This window comes from Bison bison, unplaced genomic scaffold (genome assembly GCF_000754665.1).
Source record: "Bison bison bison isolate TAMUID 2011002044 unplaced genomic scaffold, Bison_UMD1.0 scf7180017864180, whole genome shotgun sequence".
Classification (NCBI taxonomy): Eukaryota; Metazoa; Chordata; class Mammalia; order Artiodactyla; family Bovidae; genus Bison; species Bison bison.
The window spans coordinates 11,834,685-11,845,765 of record NW_011494752.1 but is presented as its reverse complement, the minus strand read 5'-3'; positions in this window follow the sequence as shown (position 1 = coordinate 11,845,765).

Genomic DNA, 11,081 nt, shown 5'->3' with positions numbered 1-11,081 from the left:
CAGTGCATTGTCAGACCTTATGCGCTTGTCCCCACAGTTCTCTGATACTCTAGCTTTCTTTTCCAGGCTTTTTTCTCTTTGCAATTTCATTTTGGAAGTTTCTATTGACATATCCTCAAGCTCAGAGATGTTTCTTTAGCCAAGCCCTGTCTACTAATAAACCCATCAAAGGCCTCCTTGTTCATGTTACAGTGTTTTGATCTCTAGCATGTCTTTCTGAGTCCTCCTTAGAATTTTCATCTCCCCGCTTACACTGTCCCCTGCCCTCTGTTCTCCCACAGTGTCCGCTTTGTCCATTAGAGCTCTTAGCACAGCGATTGCTGTTCAGCTGCTACGTTGTGCCCCGCGCCGGATCCTCGTCGTGTCCTGTGGTGAGCGGGCTCGGGAGGGTGCAGGCTTGGTTGCTGTGGCACTCGTGCCTGCTTGCTCTGTGGCATGTGGGATCTCAGTTCCCCGGCCAGGAATCGAACCTGCGTCCCCTGCACTGAGAGGTGAATTCTCAACCACTGGACCACCAGGAAAGGCCTGACTTTCCTTCTTCTGACTATAAGGCTTTATGTGTTAAATGTTTATTCAGGATTAAATAATCATAATTCTTACAAAGTAACTGATCAAATAAGATATTTGCATATTAATAAGACATTCCATATCAAATGAGATATATTGCACATTTTGATAAATAATTATTAATCAAAGTAAAATTTTCTGACTTAAAGTTTGTTAACCCAATCATTTGTCATTAACCTTCTTAATTTCTAGGAGGTAAAACAAAATCTCTTTACTGAAGCTTATCAAAAGATATTAATTTTACTTGCTACTCTTGTACTGACAGTCACCTTTTATTAAAGCTGAAATTAGATACATCAGAGCTAAGTTGTCCCTATGAAATCTGAAATCTCACATTTTTGTATTTTCTTAAAATAAGTTGTGAACAATGAGCTGTTTATTCATCTCAAAGTTTAATTTTTCATGTTATCTCAAGATATCTTTATAAATGATAGTCAGACACTTGAGAGTTTATACACATAACACAAACATTCAAGTAGGATGAAGTTTTTTACTTCATCCTACTTGAAATGAAATCAAGGTCATTTCATGGTTGAAAACAATTTGGCAGAATTAGAGTAATATAAAATTTGAGGAGGTGGAAGTAATTCAAATTAAACAAAGGTGTTTTCTAAATTGTAGCTGAGATTGCATACCGGAATGCTTTGTCTATACATCCATACATTAATAACTGTTCTCATTTTGAAGGAGGAATCTAATGAACTTGTAGAAATAAATTGCAAGTGAACAAGAGACAATTCGAGGCTGCTAGTTAGCTAGTAGTTGAGGAGCTTATAACAGGCACTTTAATGGTCCCGTTGTGAAGGATTATGTTAATATATATATATAGTATGGGCTTCCTTGGTAGCTCACATGGTAAAGAATCTGCCTGCAATGTGGGAGACCTGGGTTTGATCCTTGGGTCAGGAAGATCCCCTGGAGAACATTCCAATTATGCTAATAGAGACCTGAGAAGTATATAATCGAAGTGAAGAAAGGAGGAAGTGTTGGAAAACACAGCAGAAGATGTGTTGCCAGTAAAAGGTAAATATAGATTTCCAACAGCCAACTGGCAAAAGTTAATGAAATCATTTCTTCCATGGGCTAAGTAAATAATCAAGAAATCAAACAGTCAGTCCTAAAGGAAATCAACCCTGAATATCCATTGGGAAGGACTGATGCTGAAGCTGAAGCTCCAAGCCTTTGGCCACCTGATGCAAAGAGCCCACTCATTGGAAAAGATGGATTCTGGGAAAGATTAAAGGCAAATGGAGAAGGGGGCAACAGAGGATGAGAGGTTAGGCAGCATCACTGACTCAATGGACATAAAATAGTGGAGGGCAGAGGAGCCTGGTGGGCTGCAGTCCATGGGGTGGCACAGAGTTGGACATGACTGGGCCACTGAACAACAACAACAGATGATCAAGAAGATATAAAATTCTTTCTTACTTCTGATCTATTCTCCTTTTCCTCCAAGTCACAACGTTGATCTGTGGGAAGAAACGGGGGAGGGGGAGAAGTTTTTTACTTCATCCTACTTGAAATGAAATAAAATATGCACCTGACACTTATTTGACGTCTTACTTTTCCTGAGATGGTGAAAATGCAGAGAAGACGTGCCTGCAGCAGACGGTTCTTCCCTGGATGTATGTGTGTGTGTGTATCTCTGTGTGTAAATCCTGACTGTTCTAATAGCAGGACAGACAGATAAAGAGATAAGGCAGGGACCCTTGCCCTTGGTTTGTGGCTGTGTTAAAGTGAAGTTCCACTGCTTCCAGTATTTCACACTGACAGCTCCTTTGCTTTGCTCTCAGCAGACTCTCCCTAAGGGGTGATGACTACAGGACTGTAGTCGGGGCGCAGAAGAGGTAAAGCCATTAAGTTCCCATTCCCATCCCTCCTGCCACCTCAATCTACAGTGTGTCTGGATTTAGAGTGTCTCAACCTAGGGGGAATCACTATGCTTTGACCTTAATAGAAGTATCACCAATATGGGAAACGACTCAACCCTCAGATGGAGGTTATAGTGGCTTGATTAAAAGAAGTTTCTCAGACACCGACACTTGAAATGGTCTGTCCCCTGGGGCACTTTCACAGCCTGGGGTACTGCAGTACAGTCAGGTTCAGGATGGAGGAGAGGGACATCTTTCTCTCTCAAAGTGGGTGAAGGGGACTCCACAAGGGGGAGAAAGAGAGAGGAGATCTACATGCAGCTCTACCACAGTGCGTTTTTAGGCAGAGCAGTTTCAGGAAGGAGTACTAGCATAAATCAGGGGCTTCCCTGGTGGCTCAGGTGGTAAAGAACCCGCCTGCCAGTGCAGGAGAGGTGGGTTCGATCCCTGGGTCAGGGGGATCCTCTGGAGAAGGAAATGGCAACCCACTCCAGTATTCTTGCCTGGGAAATCCTATGGACAGAAGAGACTGGTGAGCTACAGTCCATGGGGTTGCAAAGAGCCAGACACAGCTTAATGACTAAACAACAACAACAGACACCTAGTGTAAAACAACCCCTTTAAAATATATTTTTTATTTGACTGTGCCAGGGCTTAGCTGTGGCATGTGGGATCTAGTTCCCTGACCGGAGATCGAATCCAGGCCCACCACTGCATGGGAAGGCAGAGTCTTAGCCACTGGACCACGAGGGAATTCACGAAACAACTACTTTATTTTTAAATTTATATTCTATTTATTTATTTTGCTGTGATGGGCCTTAGTTGTAGCACATAGCATCTTTGATCTTCACTGGGGCACGTGGGGTTTTTAGTTGCTGCATGTGAGATCTAATTCCATGTGTGTGTGTGTGCTCAGTTGTGTCCAACTCTTGCAACCCTGTGGACTGCACCTCTCCAGGCTACCCTGTCCATGGGATTTCCCAGGCAAGAAAACAGAAGTGAGTTGCCATTTCCTTCTCCAGGGGAATCTTCCCAACCCCAGGATCGAACTGGAATCTTCTGCATCTCCTGCGTTGGCCAAGCAGATTCTTTACCACTGAGCCACCTGGGAAGCCCCCTAATTCCTCGACCAGGGCTCAAACCCAGGCCCCCTGCCTTGAGAGCTCAGAGACTAGCCACTGGACCACTAGGGAAGTCCCAAAGCAACTTTAATGTACCTATTCTGGTTCCTATGTTAGTTTCCTGTCACTGCTGTTAACAAATTTCCCCACCCTTAGTGGCTTAAAATAACAGGATTACAGTCTTTCACTGTTTGGGAGGCCTAAAGTCAGAAATTCATTTCACTAGGCCAAAGTCAGGGTGTCAGCTGGGCTGTATTCCCTCTGAAGGTTGTGGTGGAGATCCACGTCTTGCCTCTTCCAGTTCCTGGAGGCTATTGTGCTTTCCCGGCTGCTTTCCTGCAGCCACGCTGCCTTCTCTCTTCTGTGTCAAATCTCCCTCTGCTTTTGTTGTATAAGGACACTTCTGGCTGTATCAAAGGCCCATCCAGATGATCCAGGATAATCTCGCCAACTCCTGACCCTTTACTTAATCACTCTTACAAAGACCCTTTTTCTCTATCAGGTAACATTTATAGGTTCTGGGAAATAGGACCCAGTATTTTTGTGGGGTGGGCTTCCCAGTTGGTGATAGTGGTAAAGAACCCACCTGCCAATGCAGGAGACGGAATAGACTTGGGTTCGATATCTGAATCAGGAAGATCCCCTAGAGGAGGGCATGGCAATTCATTCCAGTATTCTTGCCTGGAGAATCCCATGGACAGAGGAGCCTGTTGGGCTACAATCCATAGGGTCGCATAGAGACAGACATGACTGAAGCAACTTAGCACACATGCACGCATCTTTGCGGGGCATTATTCAGCCTATTAGGTAGTGTGTGTGTGTGTGTGTGTGTGTGTGTGTGTGCATGCTCAGTTGATCAGTGGTGTTAGACTCGTTGTGACCCCATAGACTATAGCCTGCCAGGTTCCTCTGTCCATGGGATTCTTCTGGCAAGAATACTCGAGTGGCTTGCCATTTCTTCCTCCAAGGGATCTTCCTCACCCGGGAATCAAACATGTATCTCTTGTGTCTCCTGCATTGCAGGAGGATTCTTTCTTGTTGAGCCACTGGGGAAGCCCCTCAGACTACTAAGGTACTTAGTAAATATTTTCCATCTACTTTCAGGAGTTTTCTGCTATACTTATAGCACAGAGATGGTATATAATAAAAGAGGATAATTCTAGTTCCTTAAATTCCAACAGTGGTGAATTCTTTTGGGTTGTATGAAAATATTGCTGGTTGGTCTTCATTTTTACAGTAGTTATGAATTTCAGAGTATGTATCTGTGCCTGCACATATGTTCTTATAAAATTTTTTAATGATTTCTGGCTGTGTCAGTCTTTGTTGCTGTGTGGGCTTTCTCTAGTTGAGGCCAGTGGGGGCTACTTTCTAGGTGCACAGGCTTCTCATTGCCGAGATTTCTCTTATTGCAGAGCATGGGCCAAAGGGTTGTGGCACATGGGCTTGGTTGCTCCATGGCATGTGGGATTTTCCTGGACCAGGGATTGAACCGGTGCCCCTTGCATTGGCAGGCAGATTCTTAACCACTGGACCACCAGGGAAGCCCACATCATGTTCTTATGGTATGCTGGCCAATGCAACACTACGATTTCAGGTGCTCTGTAAAATTTTGGAGAGGGAAGTCAAGTGGGCCATCCCAATAAGAGAGCCAACACCCACTCGTCAAGTTGATCTCCCAGTTTCTAACTTCCACAGAAACTTGACCACCGAATTACATCTCCTGATGCCCAGGATGCTTTCTGAGACAGGCTGATTCACTCCCTCCATAATCTCATAAACCCCAATAAGTATCAATGATCCCCAGAATCCTTGGGATCCATGTCTAGTTTTTCCTTTGGTTATTGTAATCATAGATACTTGGCACCATCTGGCTCTAAATTTTGGGGGTAGGGGGTGGGTTCAGAGTCATTTACCACATAAAGATCACATATTCCAAAGAAAGCGAGCCATCCAATACACTGCAATGATAAAACAAAAATGAAAGCATTATTCGGGCAGGAAGTCCTCTGCATGGCAGATAAAGCACGGTAATGGTATCTCCAGCACATGGGCCCAGGACCGACTATAAATGATCCATTCAAGTCCCTCTGTGCGCACGTGTTAAAGGACTTCCAGATGTCCTCATGGGCAGGCCCTCTGTTCTGTGATCTGGGTCTCACCCACCATATGGAGCTGATTTGGTGTCGTGATAGAATGATGCAAGATGAAACACCAGCTGCTCTGCTAGCTACAGAAGAGTTGGTAAATTGTTTAAGGCCTCATCATTTGTCTAGTTGGAGGTCCCCACGGCAAACGCCCCCTGATTTCTGTGGGATAAGGAGACTTGGGGGCACACCCTAAGGACAGGCTCTCTGTAAAACATATAAATGATTATGTCAGTGCCCTGGAAAGACCCCATGTATTCTGGGATCTTATCAGAATCCTCAGTCCACAGCCAGAAGTTTGGGGTGAAGTTGGAGATGTGAGATGCAAAGCAGGGGTAAGAATCCTCTGTGTGCTGTCCGCCTCGGGTTTTATTTCATAACCGGAGGTGCCTGCTCCTCTTGGTTACAGCCGATGGCCACTCCCATGGCAGCTTTCAGTGATACTTGGAGAGCCAGAGAGAATTAGGATCACATGAGGATGTTTTGTTGTTTTTCAGTTGTTAAGTCACGTCCAACTCTTTGTGACTCCATGGACTGCAGCACGCCAGGCTTCCCTGTCCTTCATTATGTTCCAGAGTTTGCTCAAACTCACTTCCACCGAGTCGGTTATGCTATCTAACCATCTCATCTTCTGTTGCTCTCTTCTCCTTTTGCCCTCAGTCTTTTCTAGCATGAAGGTCTTTTCCAATGAGTCGGCTCTTTGCATCAGGTGGCCAAAATATAGGAGTGTGTTTAGAGAACATTTATTTCAACTCTATTTTTCCAAGTAAGAAAAAGGCAAGGGTACATAATTCATCCATTATTCATATCTTAGGGTCTCTGCCTCCCAATTCCTTTTTTGATGCATATAATATTTATGTTAATTTGCTACATACATATATATATATATATACATATGTAATATGGAGATACACAATAAGCCAACTCCTGATTATCTACCACTGTCCTCTCTTTTATCCAGGTTTTTCATCCAAGAATGGCTTCTTCCTCTTACCAAGTATAGTTTCTGCAATCACAGCTTGGTCTGTATTTATGAAAAGTATATTGTAATTGCCATTCTCTTCCACTCAACCACCAAAGAATGCTTCCAAAAGAAAAGAACAAAAATTTCTAACCCAAGTGCCAAAATATTTATGCTGAAGTCAGATAAAAATGAAATTTGTAGAGATGTGCCATTTCAGCTTCTTTGCATCTTCTTGATTATTGGTACTTGCTATAGACTGGGAGAAGGCAATGGCACCCCACTCCAGTACTGTTGCCCGGAAAATCCCATGGATGGAGGAGCCTGGTGGGCTGCAGTCCATGGGGTCGCACAGAGTTGGACATGACTGAAGTGACTCAGCAGCAGCAGCAGCAGCAGCAGCTATAGACTGTGTCCCCCCAAATTTGTATGTTGAAATCCTAATCCCTCAATGTAATAGTACCAGGAAGTGGGGCCTTTGAGAGGTGATTAGGTCAGGAGCATAGAGCCCCTGGGAATGGAATTAGTGCCCTTACAAAAGAGACCTCGTGTAACTGCCTCCCAATTTCTGGTCCAATGCCCTTTCTGCACACGTGGATGGCCTGTCTGTAATGGGTGTCATCTTAAACAAGGTCGTCTTGATTTGAAAATCAAAGGGAAGTCCACTGCATTGAAATGCTCGGATCAGAAGCTGCTGTCATGTTGAGTTGGACTTGAGTACTGGGAGGAAAACCCAGAACCACCTGTTACCAAAATCTCGTCTGCTTTGCTGACCTGTAATAGTAGTTCTCATCAAATTTCACCGTCAGTTTCACTGCCACTGCGTGGCAGGTAGACACAAAACATAATCAAGCTTCATATGCATAAACATACTCAGAGATAAGATACACAAAGATAAATTGGTACCCAGCGTCATGAAATATAGATGTTTTGGCAAATACAAATATAGATGTTTTGGCTAATGCAAGGATGCGTTCATGCTCAGTCACTTCAGTTGTGTCCGACTCTTTGCAACCCCATGGACTGTGGCCTGCCAGGCTTGTCAGTCTGTAGGGTTCTCGAAGCAAGAATACTGGAGTGGGTTGCTGTGCCCTCCTCCAGGGGATCTTCCCAACCCAGGGATCAAACCTGTGTCTCCTGCATCTCCTGCATTGCAGATTCCTTACTGCTGAGCCACTGGGGAAGCCCCACGAGGATGTACTGTGGCTTAATCTTTACACCATTTTCTCTTTTCCTGGTTACTAGCCATCAAAGACAGTAATTAATGTTCTGACCCATCTGCATGCCCCCACTTACTCTTCCTGCCTTTTTTCACATTTCCAACAAAAATAGTGTCCTCTGTGTGTCAGCCTTCTGTCTCAAAAGCCATCAATAGCTTCCTGTTGCATGTTGAGTAATGACGATGCCTTGTCTTAGGGCATTCTAAGCCCAGCACCAAAACTGGTGAGTAGGTTTCAATTACTGCACCCACCCTGATGGATTTTGCCCTCCCTGCCTGGAGCCTCTTGTTGAAAAGGGATCTGATGCTACATCTGAACTCAATAAGAAAGTGCACCATGATTGATAGGGGATGTCTGCCATGATGTGGTATCTGGGAGTGAAGGCCCAAGGCTACATATTTCCCAGCCCTACCAGACAAGATCTGGTCTCATCTGTCACTCTATCTCTATCCCAGCTCTTTGCTTTAGCAACTCCAGGTTGTCTTATGTTCAGTTAAGGGACGATAAAAAAGTGCAGCAATGTCTTCCTCATTAGATTGTCAGATATTTAGAAATACCCAATCTATTCCACCTCTTAAAACCTTCTGTATCCAGCCCCTCCATGCCATGCTCTTTGCCTCTGCCTTAGTTCAGACTCCTGTCAGCTCTCACCTGGCCTATTATTCTCCTGTCTGATCATCATTTTATTGTGTATTAAATTCTTCAGTGGCTCTCATTTCAATTGCTTTTACTTGGCTTCTAACCACTCACCCTCCCAATGTTTTAGCTAATGCTAACCCAACACTATCTCTACCATACCTTTAAATGCAACCACTTTTTTTTAAATGTAGACCATTTTTTAAGGTCTTTATTGAATTTGTTACAATATTGCTTCTGTTTTTTTACCAAAAAACAAACAAAACCAAAACAAAGCAATGTTTCCTGAATGATTTTGTCTTATAATTCTGTCTTATGTATTATAAGTCCTGTCCCATTTTCACTTGCTTTCTAATGTTCTGTACATAGTAAAATATGACCACAGGGAGTTGGATGTGGCCCCAAGAAAAGATACATCCACCTCTTAAGCCCCAGATTCTGTGCATATGACCTTATTTTGAAAAAGCAACTTTGTAGATGTAATGAAGTCAATGGTCTTGAGATGGGAATCATCCTAGATTATCCACCGGGACCTGATACCAATGACAAGTGTCCTTATAAGAGACAGAGGTAAGAAGACAAACACAGAAGTGAATGCCATGAAGATGTAGGCAAAGATGGGGGTTAGGCAGCTGCAAGCCAAGGACTATCTGGAGCTTGCAGAATCTAGAAGATGCAAGGAAGGATTCTCCATCTTGAACCTTCAGAGGGAGCAAGGCCCTGCCAACAGCTTGACTTTGGACTCTTGGTCTCCAGGACTATGAGAGAATAAATTTCTGTCCTTTGAAGTCACCAAGTTTGTGAGAATTTGGTATGGCAGTCCAAAGAAACTAAGTGACATTCCTGCTGTGGCCATCTACAAAATCGACCAATCTCTAGACTTATTTTGTTGGCCCTACCTTGCAGCATGCAGGATCTTAGTTCCTCAGCCAGGGATGGAACCTCTGCCCCCTACATTGGGAGTGCAGACTCTTAACCACTGGACCACCAGGGAAGTCCCTACTAATTTCTAGATTTTTGCACTCATGTGTGTGTGTCGGTCATTCAGTCGTGTCCAACTCTTTGAGACCCCCATGGACTGTAGCGTTCCAGGCTCCTCTGTCCATTGAATTCTCCAAGCAAGAATACTGGAGAGGGTTGCAATTTTCTCACCCAGGGGATCTTCCCCATCCAGGGATCGAACCTAGGTCTCTTGCATTGCAGACAGATTTTTTTTATTGCCTGAGTCACCAGGGAAACCCCTTTGCACTCATAACTAAGTTCAATTTCTAGCAGCTAGAGATATTCTAAGCTAGACCAGGAGGGTCAATATGAGTCTATTTTCACATTTTTACATCAAAATGAATCCTGCTTTTATTCTAAGCTCATGATATAGTCCACTAATCTCCCAAACTGTGCATTCAGTTCAGCTCATTTCCTACTTATTGATCCAGGACAACAGCTTTATCAGGCTGAGTTCCAAATTCAGATTAATTTTCCTTTTCACTGGGCCTTTTTAAATGGAGTTTAATGATAGCAAAGTACACGTTCCAAGCTCCTTTTGAAAATTTAACTCCGTACCTAGTTGGGAAACCCAAGAAGATTTGAACAAAGTATCAATAAATATCCCATTTTCAGCCTTGGTCCATCCCTACCCTGGAGACAGGGATCAAGACCATCCCCATGGAAAAGAAATGCAAAAAAGCAAAATGGCTGTCTGGGGAAGCCTTACAAATAGCTGTGGAAGAAGAGAAACGAAAAGCAAAGGAGAAAAGGAAAGATATAAGCATCTGAATGCAGAGTTCCAAAGCATAGCAAGGAGAGATGAGAAAGCCTTCTTCAGTGATCAAGGCAAAGAAATAGAGGAAAACAACAGAATGGGAAAGACTAGAGATCTCTTCAAGAAAATTAGAGATACCAAGGGAACATTTCATGCAAAGATGGGCTCGATAAAGGACAGAAATGGTATGGACCTAACAGAAGCAGAAGATAATAAGAAGAGGTGGCAAGAATACACAGAAGAACTGTACAAAAAAGATCTTCACGATGGCCCAAGATAATCACGATGGTGTGATCACTCACCTGGAGCCAGACATCCTGGAGTCAAGTGGGCCTTAGAAAGCATCACTACGAACAAAGCTAGTGGAGGTGATGGAATTCCAGTTGAGCTATTTCAAATCCTGGAAGATGATTCTGTGAAAGTGCTGCACTCAATAGGCCAGCATTTTGGAAAACTCAGCAGTGGCCACAGGACTGGAAAAGGTCAGTTTTCATTCCAATCCCAAAGAAAGGCAATGTCAAAGAATGCTCAAACTACCGCACAATTGCACTCATCTCACACGCTAGTAAAGTAATGTTCAAAATGCTCCAAGCCAGGCTTCAGCAATATGTGAACCGTGAACTTCCAGATGTTCAAGCTGGTTTTAGAAAAGGCAGAGGAACCAGAGATCAAATTGCCAACATCCACTGGATCATGGAAAAAGCAAGAGAGTTCCAGAAAAACATCTATTTCTGCTTTATTGACTATGCCAAAGCCTTTGACTGTGTGGATCACAATAAACTGTGGAAAATTCTGAAAGCTA